The sequence below is a fragment of the Rhinolophus sinicus genome, chromosome 1 (genome assembly GCF_057876585.1).
Source record: "Rhinolophus sinicus isolate RSI-liver-muscle chromosome 1, RSI-T2T, whole genome shotgun sequence".
Lineage (NCBI taxonomy): Eukaryota > Metazoa > Chordata > Mammalia > Chiroptera > Rhinolophidae > Rhinolophus > Rhinolophus sinicus.
In genome coordinates, this window is record NC_142501.1 from 141267444 (window position 1) to 141293204 (window position 25761).

The 25761-nt window shown below is 40.9% G+C and overlaps 2 long non-coding RNA genes and 1 pseudogene across 2 annotated transcripts; all 3 read right to left on the reverse strand.

Annotated features, from left to right (window-relative positions):
* Nucleotides 1–4659: 4659 nt before the first annotated feature.
* LOC109458362 (peptidyl-prolyl cis-trans isomerase D pseudogene) lies at nt 4660–5777 on the reverse strand (annotated as a pseudogene).
* Nucleotides 5778–17105: 11328 nt separating this feature from the next.
* LOC141569976 (uncharacterized) lies at nt 17106–20617 on the reverse strand. The gene is made up of 3 exons (XR_012493731.2): nt 19582–20617; nt 18979–19036; nt 17106–18083 (listed from the first exon to the last, which is right to left on the reverse strand). It is a non-coding gene; the product is annotated as an uncharacterized LOC141569976 (long non-coding RNA).
* A 3171-nt stretch (nt 20618–23788) lies between these two features.
* LOC148759278 (uncharacterized) lies at nt 23789–25606 on the reverse strand. The gene is made up of 2 exons (XR_016018501.1): nt 25433–25606; nt 23789–23973 (listed from the first exon to the last, which is right to left on the reverse strand). It is a non-coding gene; the product is annotated as an uncharacterized LOC148759278 (long non-coding RNA).
* Nucleotides 25607–25761: the final 155 nt, after the last annotated feature.

Genomic DNA, 25761 nt, shown 5'->3' on the forward strand with positions numbered 1-25761 from the left:
CTGGGAACTGCTCTCAATTGAACGAGAATCAATACACTCGGAAGGTTACATCCTCTCAGGAGGGGGAGATCTTCATGCTCAAAAACTCATTCACATTGTATAGTTTTTCCTGAAGATCACACTATATTAGTTGGCTAGAGCTGCCATAATAAAATACCATAGTCTGAGTTGCTTAAACAGAAATTTTTCTCACTGTTCTGGAGGCCAGAAGTCCAAGATCAAGGTGCCAGCTGGGTTAGTTTTTCCTAAGGCCTGTCTCACTGGCTTACATATGGCTTCCTTCGTTTCTTTTTTTTTTTTTTTTGAACAATTTTTTATTGTTCAATTACAGTTTACATGCAATATTATATTAGTTTCAGATGTACAACACCATGATTAGACTTTATATAACTTGATATAACTTATATAGATTTATATACCTTATGAACTGATCACCCCAATACATCTGGTACCCATCTGATACCATACATAGTTATTATAATATTACTGACTATACTCGTATTCTTTATGCTATACATGCCCATGACAATTTTGTACATACCAATTTGTATTTCTTAATCCCTTCCCCTTTTACACCCATCCCCCCAAACCCCTCCCATCTGGCAACCATCAAAATGTTCTCTCTATTTATGAGTTTGTTTCTGTTTTGTTTGTTCACTTATTTTGTTCTTTAGATTCCACATATAAGTGAAATTATGTGACATTTGTCATTTGCTGTCTGACTTGCTCCACTCAGCACAATACCCTCTACGTCCATCCATGTTGTTGTAGATAGCAAGATTTTATTCTTTTTTTGGCTGAGTAATATTCCCTTGTATATATGTACCACCTCTTCTTTATCTATTCATCCATTGATGGACACCCAGGTTGCCTTCATATCTTGACTATTGCAAATAATGCTGCAATGAATATATGGATGCATACATGTATACTTTTCAAATTAGTGTTTTGGGTTTCTTCAGATAAATACTCAGAAGTGGGATAACTGGCTCTTGCTTTGTCTCTTATTATATCCTTGGTTTTAAAATCTAATTTGTCTGGTATAAGTATTGCTATCACTACTCCAGCTTTTTGTTTGTTTGTTTGTTTCCATTTTCACGAACTACCTTTTTTCATCCCTTTACTTTCAGTTTGTGTGTGTCTTTTGATCTGAAGTGAGTCTCTTGTAGGCAGTGTATATAAGAGTCTTCTTTTTTTTTTAACACTTTTTCAATTTATTTTGATATTCCATATTATTTTATATTAATTTCAGGTATACAGCATAGTGGTTAGACATTTATATAATTTAAGAAGTGAGGCCTCCTTCTTGCTGTGTCCTCACATGGCCTTGTCTCTGTGTGTGTGCGTTCCTGATGTCTCCTCCCCTTCTTATAAGAACACCAGTTATCTTGGATTAGGGCCCCACCCTTATGATCTCATTTAACCTTAATTACTTCTTTAAAGGTTCTACCTCCAAATACAGTCACATTGGGGGTTAGAGCTTCAGCATAGTGATTTTTTTTTAATTGGGGAATATTGGGGAACAGTGTGTTTTTCCAGCTCCAAGTCAAGTCGCTGTTTTCGATCTAGTTGTGGAGAGTGTAGCTCCCTGGCCCATGTGGGAATCGAACTGGCAACCTGGGTGTCATGAGCACTGCGCTCTAACCAACTGAGCCAACCAGCCGCTCCAACATAATGATTTTTGAGGGGACACAATTTAGTCTATAACAGACACTATACCTGTTTCTTTTCTCAATGGGACTTACAAACTGCCCTTAACCAAAAGCACAAGAATATCTCCAGGCTAGGCGCCTTGTAAAGTAGGTTGGATTATACAATTTTGATAATTCACAGTGACATTTAGCTTAAACACCAAATAAGCACTGATCCAGGAACACCAACTGGCAGATTTAAACATTGCTACTTTGCTAGCTGCTCATTTTGAAGTTCTAATCATGGAGTCCCATGATTAGCATATTAAGGCTGCTGTATGGAATATTTTTATACCTGTGGAAACATTGTTATAGAATATGTGCAAGACCAAGTGGAGATAATTCATTTACCTGTTTGTTTGTTTTTTGGTTTTTTAGGCATCCAAATTAGGGAAAAGCAAGCAGACACTACATGCATAGTGGCTTTAACCAAATTCTTTCTCCAACTGACATAATATCAGTCCTCTTGGGTTAGATGCCATTGTCATGGACAAAAAGGAGGGAGGTAGAGAGAGTTATGTGTTATTTAATGAAAGTATAAATTTGAACAAAATTTTCTCTGAAAGAAAAGAAAAAAAAGAAGAAACTTCAGACTTAGCGTTTATCAAACTTGCAACTAACTTGAAGTAAGATTCAAAATAAATATGTGAACTCTCAGCTCAAAGACAAATTTTCCAAAAACTGATGAGCCCTTATCAAACAAGGCTGAGGTACAAAAAGATCTAAACCACAGCTATACATACAAGTTCTGACAATTAAGTTTGCAAACTCATCCTAGAAAAAGTGCTACATACCTCATTGCTGAATATCACTATGGTCACCTTCAAAGTACCCCCTTTGGGAAGTTATGCACTGACATCAGTGCCTAGTCCACCCTTTAAAGCAATTTTGGAACTCTTTTTCTGGAATGGCCATCAAAGCTGTCATCGTATTACCCTTGATGTCCTGAATGTCATCAAAATGTCTTCCTTTCAATATTTCCTCTATCTTTGGGTAAAGAAAGAAGTCACTGGGGGCCAGATCAGGTGAGTAGGGAGGGTGTTCCAATACAGTTATGTGTTTACTGGCTAAAAACTCCCTCACAGACAGTGCCGTGTGAGCTGGTGCATTGTCATGATGCAAGAGCCATGAATTGTGGGTGAAAAGTTCAGGTCATCTAACTTTTTCATGCAGGCTTTTCAGCACTTCCAAATAAGTAAACTTGGTTAACTGTTTGTCCAGTTGGTACAAATTCATAATGAGTAACCCCTCTGATATCAAAAAAGGTTGGCAACATCATTGCAACAAGTTCACAAACTTAATTTCAGACCCTGTAAATCCAATATGTACGATCTATAATTTGAACCTTAGTACGTAAAAAAGTAGATTTTCATCTGGGCTTTCAGTTTCCCTCCTCTCTAATTGTGTGCCAAAATAAACAGAATTGTTCATAGGCTGGTACATAAAATCATTTTTATAGTATTGCATGCTGTCAACTATCACATGAATAATATCATAAAGGATAATATTACCAGGAATGAGTGGTTTTAAGTATTGATCAAAGAAAGAAAACCTCTTTCACTAACTAAATGCTCTGGTGACCACTGGCCTCTCCAGGCCCAGCCACATGCTGCTTCTCAGCAAGGTTCAGTCAGTCCCAGACATGTTATCACATTGAACACAGGTGCATATTCACTGACTCCAGCATTTCCTGGTTGACTGCATACTTTTCACTGACGATGCTCAAACTGTTTGGTGTTTTGGCTATTCCCCCTTCTGAACACAAAGAGCTCTGTTGTACCTGTTGAGAGCCATCTGCAGACTAAAAAGGCCCAAAGTCCATGTTCAAAAATAGCAAGCGCTCCACCATTTACATGTCCCAATGCCATGTGAACCTTAGGGAATCCACATTAAACAGCCAGAGCAGAAGGTATATGGTTTGCATGTGGAAGATATATTTTGGTCCTAGCCCAATCTTTGTCCTCATAAACTCTTTGTAATCTTGTATTGACCGGTAGCCAGTTACCACAGAAAATGGGAAAGAAGCCAGATTTAGTTAGCCTTTGCCTCAAACGATCCTGGATTCCACAGGTCCATTTGTCTGCACTATAATGACTATGAATAAGAACATTCCTATTTATTTCTGCTGCTACATTTGCTAGTAAATGTGAATATTGACACCAAAGGGTCCAAGTCAGGCTTACAGTCTATGGCAAATATAAAAACTTTGAAATAACACATTCTTTTGGTGAAAGGATGGGAAGGCAGGCATTCGTATAGTGTTGGAGGGAGTGTAAATTGGTATAACTTCCATGGAAGACAACTCAGCAGTGGGTATCAACACTGCACGTACATTTTGGCCAAGCAATTCCACTTCTAGAAAATTATCCTGAAGATATATACTCACAGATGTGCAAATGGACACGTTTACAAGGTATTATTCTCAGTATTGTTTATAATAGAAAAGTTTGAAAACTAAATATCCATTAACAGGGGACAGGTTAAATAAATATGGTACACCCATCTAGTGGAATACTCTACAGCCATCAAAAAGAATAAGGCAACTCTCTATGTGCTAATGTAGAAGGATCCTCAAGAGACATTGCTAAGTGAAGAAAAGCGAGGTCCAGAACAGAATACAATGTTATCATGAGTGTTAAAAACATATCTGTGAAAATGATCTATATGGTATAATATATAGATAGTCATAATATAGTTTCTGTACAGACTATCTTAGGAAGATTATAACAGGCTAGTATCAATTATTGCTTCTGGGAGCTCAGAATCTGGATGCCTAGGATAGGAGAAAACTTACTTTTTATTCTTTATCTTTTGTGTGTGTGTGTATTTTATAACACTTTTATTAAGAGTGAACCCATATCAGAATTCTTAAACTTAAACAATGGGGAATTGAAGTATCGAAGGATACACATGAGGGACAAAACCCCTTTAATTTTCTTATTGCCTTTATAGAATCAATGAGTAATATTTAACCACAACTGAATTCCTTATTAAGCAAACATTTTTGCTTAACTGCCTTCTCTGTATCTTTCTGTGGCTTTATCTTTTGTTTGACTTTCAGCAATTCTGCCTGGATAGCTTTTAATCTTCTGGTGCTATCTCCGGAGCTTTCTTAAGATCTGCCAATTCCTGATCATATTCTTTTAATCCTTGCCATCCTTGAGCTCTATGGTACAGTGCTTTGGTATTTGATGGGTCTATTTCAAGAACCTCCATTGCTCCCTGCCAATTTGACGTCTTCAATTTCCAAGCACCAACGTTCAGCATGCAGCTTAAAGCTACAGGTTGCAGCTTTGATCTTTCTGCTTTCTCACACTAACAGCCTTTGAACGTTCCACATATCTTAAAGCTTTTGTATAGTTTTTAGTGGCCATCTCCCTGTTCTGGGATTTGAAAGAAGTGTTTTCAATGTTTTTTAAGTCTTCTGTTATTAATATTTTATCTACATCTTTTAAATCTGTATCTGCATCCTCGGGGAAATCTGGATGACTGTCATCAGACCATTCTTTTGGGAATATTCCCCAATCATCCCCTTCCTTCAATTCTCTGCATTCTGCAATCATGCACTATTTGGCCAGTTTTTCACCTTTCACTTCTACATTTTCCAGAATTCTTGCCACACCCATTCCTTTAATTACTTGGCCAAATACCACATGTTTCCCATCCAAACGAGGAATTGGAACTGTTGTGATAAAGAACTGAGAACCATTTGTATTGCAGCCTGCATTTGCCAGGCTCAATAAACCCTCCTGGTCATACTTATAATAGAAATTTTCATCTTCCAATCTTTCATCATAAATACTTTCTACACCTCTCCCATTCTGAGTTGAGAATTCTGCACCCTGAATCATAAATGTCAATAATTAGATGGCACGGGCATCCTTTGAAATGGAGAGGTTTCCCAGTTACGGGCCCAATGCCTTTTTCTCCTACACAAAATTCATGGAAGTTTTCTGCAGTTTGGAGCACAGTGTAAGCAAATCTAAGACAATTCAACCAACTCAGCTCACCTCCAATGTCCATGTCAGAGAAGATGCGGGGGTTACTCGGGTTGGAGGGCTTCTCCGGGGTGGAGGGGTGTTACATTTTGACTTGCGGACGCATATGGAAGTGGGCTCAGCATTGCCTGGCCTCTCAGGAGCTGAAACCCCAGAGCGGCTCTCTCTGGGAAGACCTGGCAGTGGTGCTGACCTGTTTTTATAATCTTTTAAATTTTGTAAGATGTGCAAATTTTGCTAATTCAAAAAATAAACAAATAATACATGATTTGAAAAATCCTGCCACTCTCTTACAAGAGAGTAGGCTAGGCTGGGGAAGAAGAGAGAAGCCTTAAATGGCTTATTTTTGCTGCTTCTTAGCAGCTCTGCTGAAAGTGGTGATGGAGAAAATTTATTTGCTTAACAAACACTTACATAGTACTTCTCCGTACCAGGCCCTGTTGTAAGCACTTTATAAATATTTAATTCAATCCTTATAACAACCCTAGGAAGCAGATGTTCTACAGATGAGAAAATGAGGCACAGAAAGATTAAGTAACTTGCCCAAGGCCACACAGAAAGAAAGTGGCAGAGACAGGAGTTGAACCCCTACTGTGTGGCTCTAGAATTCATGCTCTTTATAGATGCTCTGTTGTGCATCATGACGTCCTGACTGTGAAAACTGTGGCCTTGACCATCTTTAATATAGTCAACCAAAATAGTCATGTTCTAAAACATTAATGCAGAACCGCACCCCAGCCCCCTTTTATTTTTTCTGGGCCTTTAATAATACGTCGAGGCCCATTTTAAGGTGGCAGGACTTGATCAATTCCCCGAATTCTTTTAGTGTCTATACTATAAAAGCCTGAGCTCAAAGTCCTATGTTGATAAACTTCACCAAAGTGCATGGGAAAGAAGAGGAAGAGGCAGCTTTACCAAAATGATTTGATAAGGGAGAGAAAAGGACTGTACTCAGAAGAAAAAGGAGACAGTCAATCTTCATCTTGTTAAATTAGATCAATAGAATTTCAGAACTTCCAAATCAAGTCATCACATCAATGCCCCAATGAAAACAGAGATCATTTATTATGTGCAAAATATTGTTTTAACATCCATAAATATGGGAAAGATAATAAGTATTTACCATAGACAATTCAGTCTTGTCTTATCCTTGATTCACTGAGTAGCTCAGATACTTATCTGCCATCTGCACCAAAGGGGTCCTTATGTGTAACAGTGGCTAAATTGATCTACTATTTTATACATATGTACGTTATCTCTAATCTTCAAGGAAGTTCTCTGAGCAAGGCATTGGTTGAAGGCAAAATTTTTAAGACAGCCCCCAAAGATGTCGTGTCCTAATCCCTGCGAATATAATGAGATTTCACTCAGGTAATTATATTAAGTTATATGACACAGTTCACCTTAAGAAAGGGAGATTATCTGCGTGGTCCTGATCTAAATATTGAGCCATGAAAAGCAGATAGCCCTTAAATGGCTGAGAGCAGAAGTCAGAAATACTCAAAGTGTGAGAAGAACTTGATGTGTAGATCCTGCTTTGAAGTTGGAGGGCAACACCGAGGAGGAATGTGGGTAGCCTTGAAGAACTGAGAAGCCGCCCCCCACCCCCTCGCTGGCAGCCAGCAAGGAAACACCTGTAAGGAACTGAATTCTTCTAAGAACAGGAACAGGCTTCGAAGAGGACCCTGAGCACTAGGTGAGAACACAGCTGACCGACACCTTGATTTCAGCCTGGTGGGACTCGGGGCAGAGAACCCAGTGATGCCATCCGCGGCTTCTGACCTACAGAGCTGTGAGATGATGAGTGGGTGTGTTCCAGCCCTCTAGTTGTGTTCCACAGCAGTAGAAAACGAAGATGGCATTAATATCCCCCTTTTAGAGATGAGGAAACTGATGCTCACAGAAGTTGAGTAAATTGGTTAAAACTATCTCCTGAAGGTGGTGAGGGCAGGGTTTGACTTAGTCCTGACTTAGGAGCCAGTTCACCCTTCTCCCTTACCGCCACACCACCCACGACAGGGAACAGACCGACCGGCCCATACGGCTGCTAAGTAATGTATTGACCAACCAGGAGCCACGAGGTAGAAAGGAATAAAGCTCTCTCTGACTGAGGAAAGGATGACTCAGATTCTTACTTATTTTTAGAAACTAACATGAAACGATTGGCTGAACAATAGCTCAGGTTTCTGCAGTGATCTGTGGGTGTGGCCCCTATTACTGCTCTGTTGAGATGTATTAGTTGGTCTCTCTTATTGGCTACCAGCACTAGGTGACTGATTTCCAAGCAAGTGAAACTGAATGGATTTAGACAGATAAACATTCTAATAGCAAGAGGCATTTAGGAGAAGAAAAAGCCAATCCTGTGGTGCTTGTTAACATACTGAAACACACACACAAACACATTCAATAAAACCCTTCTCTCCAAAGCTCAGCTTTGTAAATATTAGCTTTATCAAGACATGTCAGTTTTAAAAGGAGTTTTAAAGAGCAGTTGCCATCAGGATCTGGTCGCAGCTCCCTGTATGACTTATCCTTCCTGTTTCTTGTTTATTCCGCTCCCTCCCTGGGCATTCCCTAGAATATGCCAAACCCTGTGCTGCCTCAGGGCCATTGCACATCTGCTCCCCCGGAACAGTCATCCTTTAGTCCTTTCCTTAATTCCCTCAGATCACTGCTCTGAGTGGCATCTTACAGGCGTGTCTTTCTCTGACCATCATATTTCAAGCAGCTGTGCTCACCACCAGTCACTCCTTACTTACCCGCTTTATTCTCATAGCACTTTGACCACCTTCTATGACTTGCACATAAAAATATTTTTGTTTGTTTGTTATCATCTGTCTCCCACACTAGAATGTGAGCTCTAGGAAGGCAGAGAGGCTTTGTTTTATTCTTTGCTGTATCCGCAGTGCCCAGAACTGTTCATGGCACGTAGCAGGAACTCAAATATTTGTTGATTGCATTAATGAATCAGGAGCAAAAGCATTGCATCTGTTTAAATAACTTGCCACTCCTGAAGTATTCCTACATCCAATTTTTTCCCTCTCTTTTTATAGCATTTGCTAACCAGTTCAATATGGAAAAGATACTTGATTGCATGGTTGTACAAAGTATAGATTAAAAGATATTTGAAACTAGAGACAATGTGGTATAAAAATGAATTCTTTCCTTGCCTTTCAATAGTCATGTGACCAGGGGCGGCCAGTTAACTCAGTTGGTTAGAGCGCGGTGCTCTTAACAACAAGGTTGCTGGTTCAATCCCCACATGGGCCACTGAGCTGTGCCCTCTGCAACTAGATTGAAACAACTACTTGACTTGGAGTTGATGGGTCCTGGAAAAACACACTTAAAATAAACAAAAGTTTGTTTGAAAAAAAAAAAAAGGTAATGTGACCTTGGAAAAGTCATTTATTTCTCTTGGCTCCCAAAATCTTATCTTTTAAATGGGGCTAGAGTCTTATCTGAAGGGCTGAAACAAATGGGGTCTGGAGGTTTCTTCCTACACTAAGATCCTCTGAAATTAGAATTCAGTTGGTAGGGAATCAGGAAATACTGGTGTTAGCCCTGCCTGTGTAAAATGTAAACTGAGTGTGCAGCATAGGTCAAGTCCTTTAACCTCTCTAGGCCTCCAGAAAAAACAAAATTTCTTTGAGCTCAGGTCTCAGTCACCATAGGGGGAGTGGTTGCAGGGGGGCAGCCAAGTCAACCAGATGTTCTGGTGTTCGCAAGACCTTGACCTGGAGTCTGGGGTACACTGTTTGGTGGGGATGAAGCTCAAGACTAAAGAGTAGGTTCAGTAAATATTTTCTGAGTACTTGCCATGTGCTGTGTACTGGGGGATGCCACAGGGATATTGCAGACAAGGTTCCTGCCCTCTTGCATTCTAATGGTACGAAACACATAAACACGTAAATGGAAAATAAATCATGACTAATGATAAGAGCTAGGAGGGACATAGAAGAATGCTATGATGAAAAGAGCAGAAGGGAACTATTGAGGTAATGTGGATCATGGAAGGCCTTTCTGAAGCATTTCAGCTGAGCCTGAATGGATGAGAAAAATCCAGCACGGGGAAGAGCATTCCAGGCCAAGGCGAAGGCGAGCACAACCTTCATGGCATTGAGAACATAAAGGGTCAGGATGTTCCAGGACCTGGCAAAGGCCGGCATGGAAAGGGTGCGGTGAATGAGAGGATAGTGGCCTGAGATGGGACTGTGAGTGAGGCCTCACAGGCCATAGTTAGAGTGCCCAGTCTTCTTTGTGCCCAGAACTGAGGACTTCCCTGGGATGCGGCACTTTTTCCTGCTTCAATCAGGAAAGTCCTGGGCAAGACATTATCAGCTGGTCACTCTGACCATGGTAAGGGGTTGTACCTATGCTGTGCTCAATAGGCAGTCACTGGAGGGGTTTAAGTACAGAAATTTATATGTTGTTGTTTTTTTTAATTAAAATTTATTGGGGTGACAATAGTTAGTAAAGTTACATAGGTTTCAAGTGTACAATTCTGTAATACACCATCTATATATCATATTGTGTGTTCACCACCCAGAGTCAGTTCTCCTTCCATCACCATATATTTGACCCTCTTTGCCCTCTTCTAATATTTCCCCATCCCCCCCTTACCCTCTGGTAACCACTAAACTGTTGTCTGTGTCCATGAGTTTTTTTTCTTTATTTGTTTGTCTTGTTCTTTTGTTGCTTTCAGTTTTATATCCCACATATCAGGGAAGTCATGTGGTTCTCAAATTTTTCTGTCTGATTTATTTCGCTTAGCATAATAATCTCAAGATCCACCCATGTTGTCACAAATGGTCCTATTTCATCTTTTCTTACCGCCGAATAGTATCCCATTGTGTATATGTACCACAACTTCTTTATCCAATCATCTAGTGAAGAACACTTTGGTTGTTTCCATGTCTTGGCCACTGTAAACAAAGCTACAATGAACATTGGAGCACATATATCTTTACAGATAAATGTTTTCAGATTTTGGGGTAGATACCCAGGAGACGGTCATGTGGTAATTCTATTCGTATTTTTTGAGGAACCTCCACACTGCCTTCCATAGCAGCTGCACCTGTCTGCATTCCCACCAACAGTGTATGAGGGTCCCTTTTTCTCCACAGCCTCTCCAACACTTGTTACTATTTGTCTTGTTGATGAGAGCCATTCTAACTGATGTGAGGTGATATCTCATTGTGGTTTTTATGTGCATTTCTCTGATAATTAGAGATGTTGAGCATCTTTTCATATGTCAGTTGGCCATCTGTATGTCCTCTTTGGAGAAATGTCTATTCAGGTCCTCTGCCCATTTTTTTAACTGGATTACTTGTTTTTTTGTTGTTGTTGAGTTGCATGAGTTCCTTATATATTTTGGATATTAGCCTCTTATCGAAGACATTGTTTGCAAATATCTTCTCCCATTCGGTTGGTTACCTCTTTATTTTGTCGATGGTTTCTTTTTCTGGGCAGAATCTTTTTAGTTTGGTGAAATTATGTTTTAATCTCTGTTTTCAAAGGCAGTCACTCTTGCCCTTTGTGTGGCAAATACATTGGGGAGGAGCAAAATGGAGGAAGCCAATTAGCCGGTTATTACAATCCTCCATGCAAGAGAGGATGCTGTGTTGAAATAGACTGGTGGCATTGACAATAGCAAGATGTGGATGGATACAACATACATTTTGGAAGTAGAATGAATAGGGCTAGGGAATGTAAGTAGTGAAAGAGAAGGAGTTAAAGATGATTCCTGGGCTTCTTGTTTTAATAACTAGGTTATTAGTTTTGCCAACAGAGGGAAATCTGAGAAGGACTAGATGTGGTAGTTGGGGGAGGACAGAGATAGAGGTATCTCGATTTCCACTGGGAAGATAATGTGATACTCAGAGTGAAGACACTCTTATTGTTACTGTTCAGAGTATTTTGTAAACAGTCACTAATTAGTTCTCATAACAGTTATTCTGAGTTGTTAATTATCTGAATCCCATTTTACAGGCTCTGAAGAAGAGCAAGTGTCAGGAATTTGCCTAAGGCTAGAGTAAATTAGAGAAAAAACAGCAGTACCAATTAATTCCTGGTAGTCCTGTGCTCTGCCAATCTTTTAAAAGAGTAACGCCTTCGGTTAGGATGAGTAAATTCATGGTATTTGGGAAGAATAAGGCATGGATTTTGAGGTCAGTAGACCTAGAATTATATATGACTTTGCCCGTTATTACTTATGTGACATGGACATATACCGGGGATACCAAAAAATGTATACAAGTGGACACTTTGGTCAACGTTGCTCAAGCAGTAGTTCGCCGTAATCAGAAGTGTCTGGATGCTGATGGTAACCACTTTGAGCACCTCTTGTAATTGCAGAAGTCAAACGTGACTTGTAGTCATCTTTTGTTACCGGTATATATTGAGTGTTACAATTTTAATAGGTTTTTCCTTTCTTAAAATGTGTATACATTTTTTTGGCAACCTCTGTATATATAAAAAAACTATCCCTGAGCCTTTGGTTTCCTACAAAATAATACTTATCTTATAGAGTCAAATACTAAACATGTTCTGACCTTCTGCTGTATCCTCTGCTTAGAAATAATTTTGCCCAGAAAATAGCTGTCATCCTATTAGAGATACTTTCTCTGGTCACGCTGTAATAAATTAGCAGCACCCCCACCCAAAGGCACTCTCCACACCCATTTAGCCTGGTTTGATTTCTCTTTATAGCATTTATTACTACCTGACCTATTATATATCCATTTCCATAATACAAAGGATTGTGCCTGTTTTGTTCTTTGTTATATCCCAAGTCTAGGACAATGTTTGGCACAAGTGAGTGCTCAATAATATTTGTTGAATGAGTGACTAAATTAAATAAAATTATACACATAACATACTTCACACAATTTCTGCACATGGTAGAAACTCAATTGTTAGCAGTTAAATACTATATCAGAACAAGAATTGGGAAACATACTCAATTTTATATGTTCCTATTTTAGCAGTGCTTCTTTGTATATTTACATTAAAAAAACACAAAAGTTTTAGGCTATTCTTGAAACGGTATTTACTAGTTTTATACTTCATTTGATTCATGAACAGAAAGACAGTCTTTGCTATTCCGTGGTGGTTCTCATTTTCATTTTGTGGATTACACTTATATGCTCATGAGAGCAAACCACTTGATGCACAAACTTGAAAACAGCATGCTCCTGAACAAACAAAACTGACTGAAGGTTTAAAAGTGTGCTACCACCACTAAGACAGGGATGGAAATTTTATATTTAGACAAATTGATATGAAAATTGAGTTATAGATGATTTGTCATCTCTGAGACCTCCCAGGGAAGAATGGGAGAGTTACACATAACTTTCCCTCTGTGAAAGCACTCAACTTCTCAGTAGTGCTTTTATTATAAAACATACATTCTTAATTTCTATAATCCAGTAATATGGGTCTTACTATTCTTATGACTGCATTTCTTTTAACCTCATCTTCTTTAAATATTTGCTCAAATACCACCCTATAGGTGAGGCCCATTCTGACTGCCACCTCAGCCCCCAGCATTCCTGGTCGCTCTTACTCTGTTCTATTTTCTTAAACCACAGCAACTTGCCACCTTAAAGTTATTACTTAGTTTACTTATTTATTATATTTATTGTCTGTATCCCTCCGATTAAAGCGTAAGCTTCACGAAAGCAGGAATTTTTATGTAAATTGTTCATTGTATGTCCCCAGGGACACAGTCTGTCACCTCATAGATGAATGAATGAAACATAAACTGCAAGACTAACAAAATATAAAGTGTTGGAGGTTAGTAAGACAAGATGGAAACTTGCCGGCCATTCCTAGTCTCAAGTCACTGCAGAGGTTGTAGTAGGATAACCCCTAGACGATGCCAGTGTGACTTCTGACCATGACATCAGCCAAGCTGTCACTGTCTTGGTTTCCTCCCATGTGTCTTTTCTGTTTCTTCCCTACACGCCCCAGCATCAGTCTCTACTTGGTCACCAGCCCTTAGCTTAGTTATTTTCCTGGCTGCTCCCATTTATTAACTGTCTCTTTTTCCATCTTCCTGATTTCCCATCTTCCCTCCCTCACTAAGGCATAAAAGGATAAACAAACAAATGAAGCAATCAATCAATTGACCAGTCAACAAACATTTACTGAGTATCTGCCATATAGGTACGTGTATATGAATCTCAAACCCCATTGAGCCGCAATGTGTCACAGAGGTAAAGAACTTCAATATCCTGGAGACACATTGCCGGGTTCCAATCCCAGCTCTACATTTATTAGCTGTGTGATGTTGGTTAAGTCATTTAGTTTCTCTGTGATTGTTTTCTCATCTGTCAAATGGAGGAAATAATAATAGTTAATATATCATAGGATTGTTAGGAAAGTTAGATTAATTAACATACACGCAAATTACTGAGAACTGTTTCTAGCATCATGGCAAGTCCCCAAGTGTTAGCTACTATTGTCCCACATTTATTCTTTCTTTCTCTCCTTAAGTCTTCACTAGAGAAGAATAGTTTAAAATGTTATAATTGGATTCTTCCATTATTTACTCCTAATATAAAGTATGTGTTTCTTTCACTTGAGTTACCTTTAATACATTGGTATCAAGCAAAACAAAAAAGAAAAACAACCCTCGTTAAGAGAAGTCTCAATGCAGTGTTTGCCAGGTCAGTATCCTGTGATCTGCTGGGAGGACCAAGTCTTAAAATATGAAAATGAATTATACCATGTGTGAAGGTGGTATGGGCTTGATTGTGTGTTAAAAGGGAGAGTTATTATGTTGCCACATATGCCCAAAATATCAAGCTCTGAAATTTTGCATTTACAGTATTGCTTTTCTCCCATATGGATTTTCAGGCTCTTTCATTGGCTTAATTTTTTTCCACCCAAAGAATTACCATTTAACGGCTATATTTATGAAGTGCTCACAACAGAAACTGGTACAGAGAAGTACTACAAGTAATAGTTCAGTTTCAATTAACCTATGCACAAATTTTCAATCCAAAAACAATCAGAAACCATGTCAGCATTCAAATAATAGCTACCATTTATATGACACTTAAAATATACCTGGCACGTCTCTAACCATGATACAAATTTTACAATCTTTAATCCTCATGCCAACCCTATCAGGATAGGTAGTATTGATTATTCCTTTGAAACTGAAACAGAGATTTTTTTTTTTTTTTTTTTTTTTTTATTAATTAGTTTCAGGTGCACAAGACAAAGCAAAACTTAGACGTTTATCATTTATATCCCTCACACTGTGTGAACCCCCCTCCCCCCATCCACTATCCCTCTGTACGTTCCCAAAACCTCTCACCTTCCCCTTATCCCCACCCCCCCGCCCCTCTAGCGAAACAGAGATTTTTAAGTGAGCTTCCCAAGGTCACAGAACTGATAAATGGGAAGGCCAGGATTCAAATCCAAGTATTCTGGCTCCAGAGTCCATGCAGTATCCAAGATACTGCACTGCTTTCCACATAGGTTCTGTGTTAATGGAAATTTTTATTTTGAATTCCCTGTGGTTTGGGGAGCAGCAACGTCTGTCAGTGTTAGGGTCTTGAGGCCTGGACCCTTTACGTCCTCAACTGGGTCCCGTTGTGGCCTGGTATGCAGCTCAAACCCACCTTGAAGTATCCCGGGTCTACAGAGAGGACACTGAAACCCAGAAACCCGGTGAGAAAAGAGGCCCTTCCCAAAACCGGGGATCAGTTCTGTCTTAGGAGTGGCTTTCATTTTCTGTACCCAAAAACAGAATCAAATTCATGCCGTGTAATCAGTGAGTTTGCAAAGCAAGGATTCCGTCTCCCTCTGATATTATCAATACCGAACATGTGAACCAGCAGGCTCCTAAAACTATTGCTGAGTCAATTCAACTTGAAAAACAGAAAATATGCTAACTGGTGTGGTGGGGCCAGAGTGGGCAGAGGAAAGCTAAATTTCTATTCATGAAGTCTGATTCATTTAGAAAAAGAAAGTCACACGCCATCAGATTGGGATTTGTGTTCACTGCACTGAGAAGTGCCCAGCCTTCACGCTCCCAGGAATTACTAAGCCATTATTTTACTCTGGACACAGAACTGTTGCTTTGCACACCCCGCACTGTAATTAGCTCTTGCAAACAGAGGATGAAGAATCGAACACGAGAGGGCCTTGGCTGTGGGCCACGCACTCGGAATTATTTATTTTATTTTGGTGAAGGAAACAGAAGAGATCCACGTCTAATAGCCTGTTCCTTCAGGGGCCCCTAATTTACGTGCCATGTGATAATAATTATGCACCCCTCAGTTTGAGAGCAATAGGAGGGGCCTGCCAAGAGACCAGATTGCACATGCTGGTTTGAACCAGTGGTGTGCTGGTAAATGTATAACAACCAGCTTCAGGAGGAGGTTGAAGGCTGATTTGTAACGTTTGCCAGTTTCTCTGTGTAAATATTCCTACCTTGGCTGATTTCAAGCTACTAATCTGACGTCTCTGAATGAGGCGTTGGGGAAATGCATGGTAGCACACCATTTCCACCATTCAAACAAAATTGATGTAAATAACCTTAAAAAAATAGATAATAGTAAAATGAAAAGAAATAATTAGGAAATGTTTTGAGTATTCACTATTTCCTTTTAAATGCAATTTATGTAAGTTTGTATCCCTTACTTTTAAGTGTGGTGTGGGGCAAGGAAGAGCTCAGATAGATCTGTCACTTCAAAATAGGGCTCACCCATTCTCATCCAGGGATTCTATGTTCTCGTTCTGCGAGAATAGTCACTCTAGCATGCCTTGCCTCACTTTACTCGTTGACAAAACAGAGAAGACCTCCCCCATTCCTGGCTGTAGAGTCTGTGGGTTATCTAATCCAAGCCTGATTTTACAAAAGTGGAAAGTAATTCTCAGAAGAGTCCCAGAACAGTAACAATAACAGCTGTGACATTGATTAAACTCCTGCTATACCCTGGCTGCCGTGCTAGGTGCATTCCACAGAGTATCTCATTTGAACCCCACAAAAATGCCCTTTTGGCATCTTAGGCATTATGGTTCACAGAAGAGCAGCTCCTCCTCTTAACATTGTGCTTTCATCACCCAAACTGCCTTCCATGTATTATTTGAGAGTAAAGCCTATGGCTTTATCGTTTTTGTATACCCTGCCATACCTTGCACAGAGCCTTATGTACAACAGGTGCACAATAAATGTTTACTGAGTTATCTTGAGATATTTAGGCTCCAGACCTTAATATGCTGCTTGAAGCCTTAGAAAATACTGCCCCAGTATTCTTTGTCATGGTCAAAGAGGCTCTTAGATTTTTTTTTTTTTTTTGGGTAGTAAAATACACCTGATATATAATTTACCATTTTAACCATTTGCTTTTTGTTTTTGGTTTTTTTGAAGATTTTTATTGGGAAAGGGGAACAGGACTTTATTGGGGAACAGTGTGTATTTCCAGGACTCTTTTCCAAGTCAAGTTGTTGTCCTTTCAATCTTTGTTGTGGAGGGCACAGCTCAGCTCCAGGTCCAGTTGCCATTGCTAGTTGCAGGGGGCACAAACCACCATCCCTTGCGGGACTCAAGGAGTTGAACCGGCAACCTTGTGGTTGAGAGTCCACTGGCCCATGTGGGAATCGAACAGGCAGCCTTTGGAGTTAGGAGCACAGAGCTCCAACCGCCTGAGCCACCGGGCCGGCCCCCATTTTAACCATTTTTAAAAGTACAATTCAGCAGCATTAGGTACATCCACAATGTTGTACAACTGTCACCACCTACCCTTTCAGAACTATTTTTAAAAGATACCCACAATAGTTATGTTTTTATTTGTTTATTGAATAAGTAACATATGCATGTGGCAAAAATGTAAATAGTCTGTGAAGGTTTGTGGAAAAAAGAAAGTCTTCCCATTCTATACCCTGCAGCCCCCCCATTTCTTCTCTCCAGAGGCAACCAGTAATCACGTCTATACATCTTCGTATGAGATAAGAACATGAACGCTGGGGCTAACTGGCCTGGGTTTAAATTGTGGCTCTACCACTGACTAGCTGTGTGACCTCCGAGAAATCACAACCCTTCTGTGTCTTTGTAAGATAAGGATAATAATAGTACCTACTTCAGAGAGTTGTAAGAATTCATGAGTTCGTATGTATAAAATGCTTAGAATTGTGCACATAGAAAGTACTATCTACTTCCTATGAGTAATGCTCTGGGAGTATGATCCTCCCAAAGATCTTAGTGCATATGAGTGAGATGCAGGTGTATATGCGTCAAAATAAAAGTCAGTGTGACATTACTGAAGGGCGAAGGATGAGATGAGGCAGCATCAGATGCTCAGAGAAAGGAGGAGATTCCTGTCTTGCCTGTGCAGCGATGAGCTTCAGACTTTACCTTTCTGGGCCTCTGTTTTCTCCCCTGTGAAATGATAACATTTGACCAGATGAGTTCTAAGGTCTCTTTCACATTTAACATTCTGTACCTGTGGCTAACATGTAAAAAGTGCCAGGACTTTTTAAGAGAACTGAAGACATTAAAGTCATTAGTAGGTAGAGAAGAGGCTTCCTCAGATGCAGTCAGTGGGACCGAGACTCCCAGGTCAACGGTGCCACCTGCTTGCCTCGTCTGGTTTCCCACATCCTCTTTTAAAGGAGCTATGCCCGTCCCTCTGCACTAAGATTCCATTTCAAGTTCATGTGATCTAGTTCTAAAAGGCCAGAGGGAGTCTTTGTTGGCTTTGATGACTCAGAGGACACTCTGCCACCTGTTTTATTCTGACTACAATCCAGAATCACTGCACTGGTAGATTATTGAGTCTTTTGCTTGATTTTTGAAATGGTAAAATTTGCCAGCTGATAACCTCTGGTTGTTTTCTGGTATGCGTGGCCAGATGGCACTTTCGGTGATAAAACTGTACAGAACAAAGTAGTTTCACTATTTCTGTATCTTCTCTGCACTGTTTCTCAGATATCAACATTTCTGCATATACGAACTCTTTTTCTGAGCCTAGAAACTGAGATATTCAATGGTGATACCTGATGAGGGAAGCTCCCAGGGTCTGAGTAGCCGGGAGTCGTCATGTAGGCTCTATGTGATTCGACACCGAAATAAGATTATACGTATTTCTATTTGGTGATGAACATTTAAAACTTCACCATGATTGTTGTCACTAAGGCACTGGTATCATTATTGTCGTATTGATAATGAATAGGAAAACTTAGTATCTTTTAAAATATTACCGTATATGATCTATATTGTTATCCTTTGGGGAAGTATAGGAGGGCAGATAAGAGAATAAGCTTCAGAGCTTTACCAAATTGGCTTTGAATCCCAGCTCTGCTCTTCGATTTGGTTAGTTTCAATGTCCATATCTATAAAATGAGGATAGTAATACTTAGTTCATACAGTCTGGGTGGATTCAGAGACATAATACAAAGAGCGTAGCTCAGTCTCCGGCACATAATTCACCCAATAAGTGGTAGCTACTACCGCTGTTGTTATAATCTTCTTTGCTCCACAAGGAAATTCAGACCCAAAGAGATGAAGAAATTTATTCGGAGTTGTTTATGCCAGAAGTGATAAAGCTATGATTCAATATGGGTCTTCTGGGTTCAAAGCCATCTGTGTTCTTTCTATAGTATGACATTGCCACCCAAAAGAACTCTTTTAGTACACTAAAAGTACCAAGTTTTGTTATTTAACTTGTTAAAGGGTATTTGTTATGTTTTCAATTTTTATTTGCTATTTCTTTTTTCTGCTTACCTCTTGAAGTTTCCCCCCCCACCACCCTCTTTCTCTTTCATTTAGTCAAACCCAAATTAGGGAATTTGAAATGAAGAGCAATAAAAATAGTCCTTGGATTTGTTTCTGACTCATCTTATACCCCAACAGCTTCACGTGACTTTCAAGCACCTACCTCTCTGAGAGCCTCCAATCAACCCCTTAGATCTTTGGAGCTGGAAGTTCTCTTCTGTGACATCCAGCAGAGCTTCTTCAGGAAAGTACAAAGTTAACGTTACTGCCGAAAGTTCAAACTAGCGAAGGAGCCAGAACTAGAACCCACATGTCCAGGATTCCAGTCCAGGTTTCTTTCTTCTCTTTGTTCTTCAACAAGAGTTATCTCTCCTCTACCCTTTTACTAAAACTAATGTGCGTTATCTTCATAATCCTATGTGATGGATTCAAGGATCATTTTAAATATCAGCAGGTTACACAATTGTGACACTTGAGACATCACAGTCATAAGACCAGCGAGGCTTCTTTGGAAATCACATAGTCAAGATGGGAGTCTCCTCCCAATGTTTTTGTTCTGGTCTTAGGGCGGTAACAAGAGGCTTTCTCGTGACATAACTAAGCCTTCCTGCTTTGGGCTGGTTTGAAAGTTAGGCAGTACTTGCCAATCTCATGGTATTTCAGTGTCTTCCTCTGGTCATAACCAAGGTTAGGAAGTGTGAATATTTAAATCCTATGCTTGCAGCCTCCATCCCTACCTCTCTTCCCACTTTCTTTCTTTCTTTCTTCCTTTCTCTTTAAGCCAAGCACACAGCTAACCCCAAATTTGGAGGTTTTCCAAAAATTAGGCCTCTTTAAACTTGATCCTCTAAAAGATCCTTTCCCCCTTTTTTCTCCCACTGTTGTAGTGCCCACCTCGCAGTGCACCGAAAGGCAGTGAATTTGCAAATGCACAGAGGAGGAATAAACGACATGTGCACAGAGTTTTGAGTTATGATATGATTCCTGACTATTTTGAGCCCATGACCTAAATCAAACAGTGATGGGCATCTTGTGTTTCGAACTGGATGTGAATTATTTTCAAACTCTTGTTGTCATTTAGACCTAGATTTCATTTCTGACTAGCTGGGATATTTTGAATTAGTTATTTAACTTCTCTGAGCTTCTGTTTTTCCATCTGTAGAATGGCTATAATAATTGCTCAAAGCTATTGAGCTCAAATTAATAATAATAATAATAATAACAATAATAAATAATATAATTGCTCAAATCTCTCTGCTATGAGAGATAAGTAAGGGCCACCTGCCTGGCACATGGCAGCCCCTTCCTTCCTTCCTTGCCCACTTAGTACTTTTACTGCCCCTCTTCAAATCGTCCTTGGTTCTTTCCTGATTTCCACTCACATGGTGGATGGAACACAGGGTCATTTTCCTTTGCCAACTCCCATTTCTTACTCTGCAGGCTGTTTAGTTCATCTCCATTTCTGCTCAGCAGGGAAGACCAAGTTTCCTTCTCGTGGCTCTGGAATTTGTGTTTCTGTTTGTTTGTTTGAAGTCTGATGTGGCAGGGGATCAGCCGGCACCTTCCATCCCTGTTAGTCCTGATTCTTCAGAGGGTCAGGTCTTCCTTGGCAGTGAGATTTTAAAATAACACGGCAAGCAAAGCACAGAAAGTCAGTTGAAACCAGCCTCCTCAAAAGACCAGCTGCCTGCTTAACCAACAGTTTTGGATTCCTCTTCTGGATTACATCTCCTTGTGTGCTTTTTATTCAGTCCTCAGCTTACTGCAGAGCTGGTTTTCACTCTGTGATAAAAACTACCACGATGGCAGCTTTCTTAGAGACTGACAACATCTTTGAGTAGCTCCAGGCTACTCAAGTAGCAATTTTCATGTAGCCACTGCACCAGTCGTTAGGCCTTGGTCACTGTTTTTTCACACCCTTGGAATGTACTCCATTGGTTCCCAACGGCCTGGGCAAGTCTGCTTAGAGCCCTGCCCTGCATTGAAAGGGAGCCCCTTCTTTGCAGTCAGATTGCAAGCAGTTAGTCCTGGTGGAGGGGAAAGGAGAGGTTTCCTAGCTCTTCTCAAGGCACAATAATTCCCCTTGGCCCAGAAGTACTGGGTCAGGACCATGGCTTCCAACTTCTTGCTGTGTACACAAGGTTATAGCCAAGAAACCACAGCAGAAGGGTCATATATTCATTCATCAAATATTTAATAGGCATCTAGTCTGTACAAGGCACACTACTAGGGCCTTGGTTAACAAAGATGAGTCAGTCATAGTTCCTGATGGGCAAAGTCAAACATATCTACACCTAATTTCAGTGCCGTGTGATGCACATAAGACAGGGCTGTGTAAAGAGTCAAGGATCTTGGGGGAAGGAGCCACTCACACTGTGAATGGTGGAGTTTGGTGGACAGTAAGTGGCAGCCCAGAGGAGGTGATTGACCAGCAGAGCCTTCAAGAGTAAGCAGCTCAGCCAACTGGAGACAAATGGCATGAGGGCCAGAGTTGGGGAGACAGAAGAGGCTGTTTGGTTTGGATCCCTCAGAAGTAGATCCAGAGACAAGGACCTGAATGTAGTAGTTATTCTGGGAGACGATCCCAGGAAGCAGCAGTAGGGGAGCGGGGGATGCAACAGGGAATGGAAGAAGGACGTGTTCTCAGACAGTTGACACTGTGGCAATTAGAGCTCCATCTCAGACCGGAGGCACCGAGAGGTGAAAAGAGCACCATGAATGATGGACCGTTCAGGGATGTGGCAAGAGATAAAATGGAAAAGGAAAGTGGAGTGAAATTGTGTGCCTTACTACCGGGTTGGGTCTTTAGTCAACAGCGGATGGGAGCCACCAAGCGACTGCAGAGTGTTCTGGTCAAATGAGCCAGGTACCCCTTAAGCAGGACATTGTGAGATGGGAAGGCAGAACGACACAAAGACACTGGCCCTGCCAGTGCACGGCAACAGCTGGATCGTCAGTCCTTCCGGGGACAGGACTCTGTTGTTCCCTCGTCTGTACTCCCAGGCAGAGCAGCGCCCTCGTGCTGTTCTAATAATTAGTCCTGCATGTCTGTGCAGACCCACCCAGGCCATCACTTTAGAGATTATGAATTCGTGCACCATCCTGAGTCCAGGACCTAAGCTCAGGGTCTAGCCCATGGCAGGGACTCACAAAGTATTTGATTGATGAATGACTAGGTTGGTTTATAATCATAGCTCTACCCAGAGCTACTTACTATGCCTATGGCAGGATCATCCTTGATTCCAAAGGGCACTGCATTATTTCATGCATTTTGGAAGTGTACTGGAAAGGTGGTGCTGAAGGGATGCTGCAAAGTATTTTGGAACTCCTTCCCTGCAAGCTCAGAGCTGGTCACAGAAGATGTTTCTTCCCCTCAAGACCTCAGTGGCACTTTGCCTATTGTCACTTCCATGGAAGGTATTTTGCCACAGTCCCAAAGTCATCATAGTAAGCTGGACTTTCCCTCTGGCCTTAGCCAACTAAGTGGCCTAGCCCCCTCTTTCTGCTTCGATGAGACAGCAGTTGCTTCTGGTTGCCAACCAGAAAAAGAGGCTATCATTGTCATTCAACAAGAGGATAGTTTTCTGACGTGGCTAGCTATGTGACCTTTCTAGAAAATCCCCACGGAAAGGGGAAATATCCTGATGATAAACAAGAGGAAAATAGAAACAATTCAGTAGCCAAAATCATTTCTGGAATGGGGCTTCACACCCGGTGATCCTGACCCAGATCTCAAGTTAGAGGAGAGTTAATAGGATCCCAACATCACAGAGCCCATAAAGAACCTCTAGAGTCATTCACTCCATCCCCCGGCTGTGGGCACGACCAAGCTGTCCACATTAAACAGCTCCAAACTTTTTAGGAAAGGAAATTCTTTATCCTTTTCCATTCAGAATCAAAAAATTTTATAGGTAAGGCTTTCAAAGAAATAATAGAACTTATGACCTGGAAACTCATCTCACAGCTGAGGACACTGAAGTAGAGCCAATACTATAAAACACTGTCCCCTGACCCAGTTAGTAACCTTCATCAGTTACTCATCACGCATTCTCTGAGTGCCCACCATGTGGACGTACCTCTGCTCGGAGGTGAAAAAACACAGCTCCACAGGACAATGTCTACACCAAGAGGGGGCTCCTAATCCAGCTGAGCGAAAGTGTTTACATTGAATTAACTATAACTGAATGTCACTAACGCTACAATAAAAGCATGGTCCAATGCATTTTGAAGTCTTACTAAGGGTCTTTTTTTTAATATAAAAATGGCTGCTAATATTTATAGCAGGTTGTGAAAGCTTATACTCTGTCTCCTGCTTCCAATCCTCATGGCCATTAAGAAATGTATTCACATAGGCACACATTTAATGACAATTGTGTAAATCCCTGAATTTTATTATAAAAACAGAAAACATACTCGTATGAGCCCATCTCAAGTTTGCAGCGTCAGGCTGTTATTTGTCCAAAGAATTCAGAGGAGCTGAACTGAGATCCGTTGACCTTTCTACTGCCTGCGACCTTGGAAACATGGTCATCATGCTGATGATAAATGGAATCAGCTGTTAAAAAACAAACAAAAAAACAAAAACAAAAAAAAAGGAAGAAAAAAGAAAAAGAAGACCATACTACTTTAACACGTTTGTTGTCATAACCAGAATGAAACACAGTATTTTTGAGTGGAGGCGTCCTATGGGTCACTGGAGCACTGACTGGTCGTCACTGCCAGAGCAATCGGCTAAGGTTAGAATGTGGTTTTATTTGAGCGATACTGTGTTAATCAGGCTCTGAAAGAAAGATGCTGGTAGACTAGACTGGTACTGACCATTCTAAAAAGAAAAAAAGTGCACTTGCCTTCCTAAAGTTAAGGCAGGAGACACTACCCAGCTTTCTGAATTGTAAGATACGAGGGGAAAACTCTTCCTAGGGACAGACAGGTAAAGATGTAAGACTCACTAATTCCACCATTGTTTTCATGACCTGTCCTGCAGGAGTTAAACTTGCAGGTGTGGGTCAGTGATGTATTGCAGTAAAAATGCCACTTACATTCTGGAACCAAATCTCCTTCTGCTCCCCTATTAGTCAGTAATGACCCAATTTCAACTGCCTGGGTGCTGTAGAGAACCTGTTCCAACCAACACATGAGATGCCCCGCTCTCCTACCAGCAAATCTCTAACCCTTTCTACAAATCCCTGTTTTGACTGATGGCCAAATGAAGCTAGAAACCTCTCTTTACTTGATTCCTCTCTTTTTTTTCTCACTGCCACCTCCTCCCTTTTTACTACATTCAATTGGCATCAGATTCTCTCAGTTCTATTTATTCGACATATCAAGCAGAGTTCAAATGCAGTATATAGAAATCACTCTAGCTGTTTTACACGGCAAGTGTTTGAATATATACAATCAGATACTTATTAATTAATTGTTGGAAGAGTCGGCCCTTGGCTGGAACGCGAGGAATGACTTCTATAGGAAACAGTGCAGAACTGGCCTGCCAGCCACCATCAGGGAAATGGGGAAGCAGGAAAGCACGCCTGGAACTACTGAGTTCGAGGATACACACTTTTTTTGCAGTCTGGGATCAGAAAGCCACCACAACCACATTTGCAACAGAGCCAAGCTCTGGCTGCTAGGTCCACACCAGCAAAATTATCGGTGCCCTGGACTCTGTCTGTGCTTTACCCACAGAGCTTAGAGCAGCATGCTGGGGTGCCACTGGGACACTCCAGTTGTTGCTGGCTGTGCTCACTGGAAGAAGCAGCAGAAAAAGCCAGAAACCTGGCCTCTTCCTCATGTTTGCCTTCTAAATCTTGCACAAATGGATCTGTTTGTCAGAAGTCACACTACACATACATGTGGAACTCGAAATGCCTAGGAGTCTAGGAAATGTCGTCTTTAACTTTCCAGCCTGTCAGTACACGAAGACACATGGGAAGGAGAGGAATGCAATCATCCACAGTAGCTACCACATTCAACATCTCTTGAACAGCCACTGCCCTATGGACCTTGTCATACCTTACCTGAACCACTGCAGTTTCCTCGTAACTAGTCTCTGCTCCCCAGTTCTCTCATCAGTCTCTCATTCTGAGCTTGAGTTTTCTTTCTAAAACACCCCGTGGCAATGTCACTTTCTGCCCCAAATCGGATCAGTCGTGAGAAGAGGGACCATTCTCCTTTCACGTCTTTTAACCATCTGGCCGAAACCCCACTTGACCAGCTGCAAATCCTGCCACTTCACCACACCCCTAGGCTTCAGTCACGCCAGATGCTAAATGCTTCCCCCATCCCCTCCCCCACATCCTGCCGCCATTGTTCATGAAGTTCCCCTGACTAAAATGCTCTGCTCCCC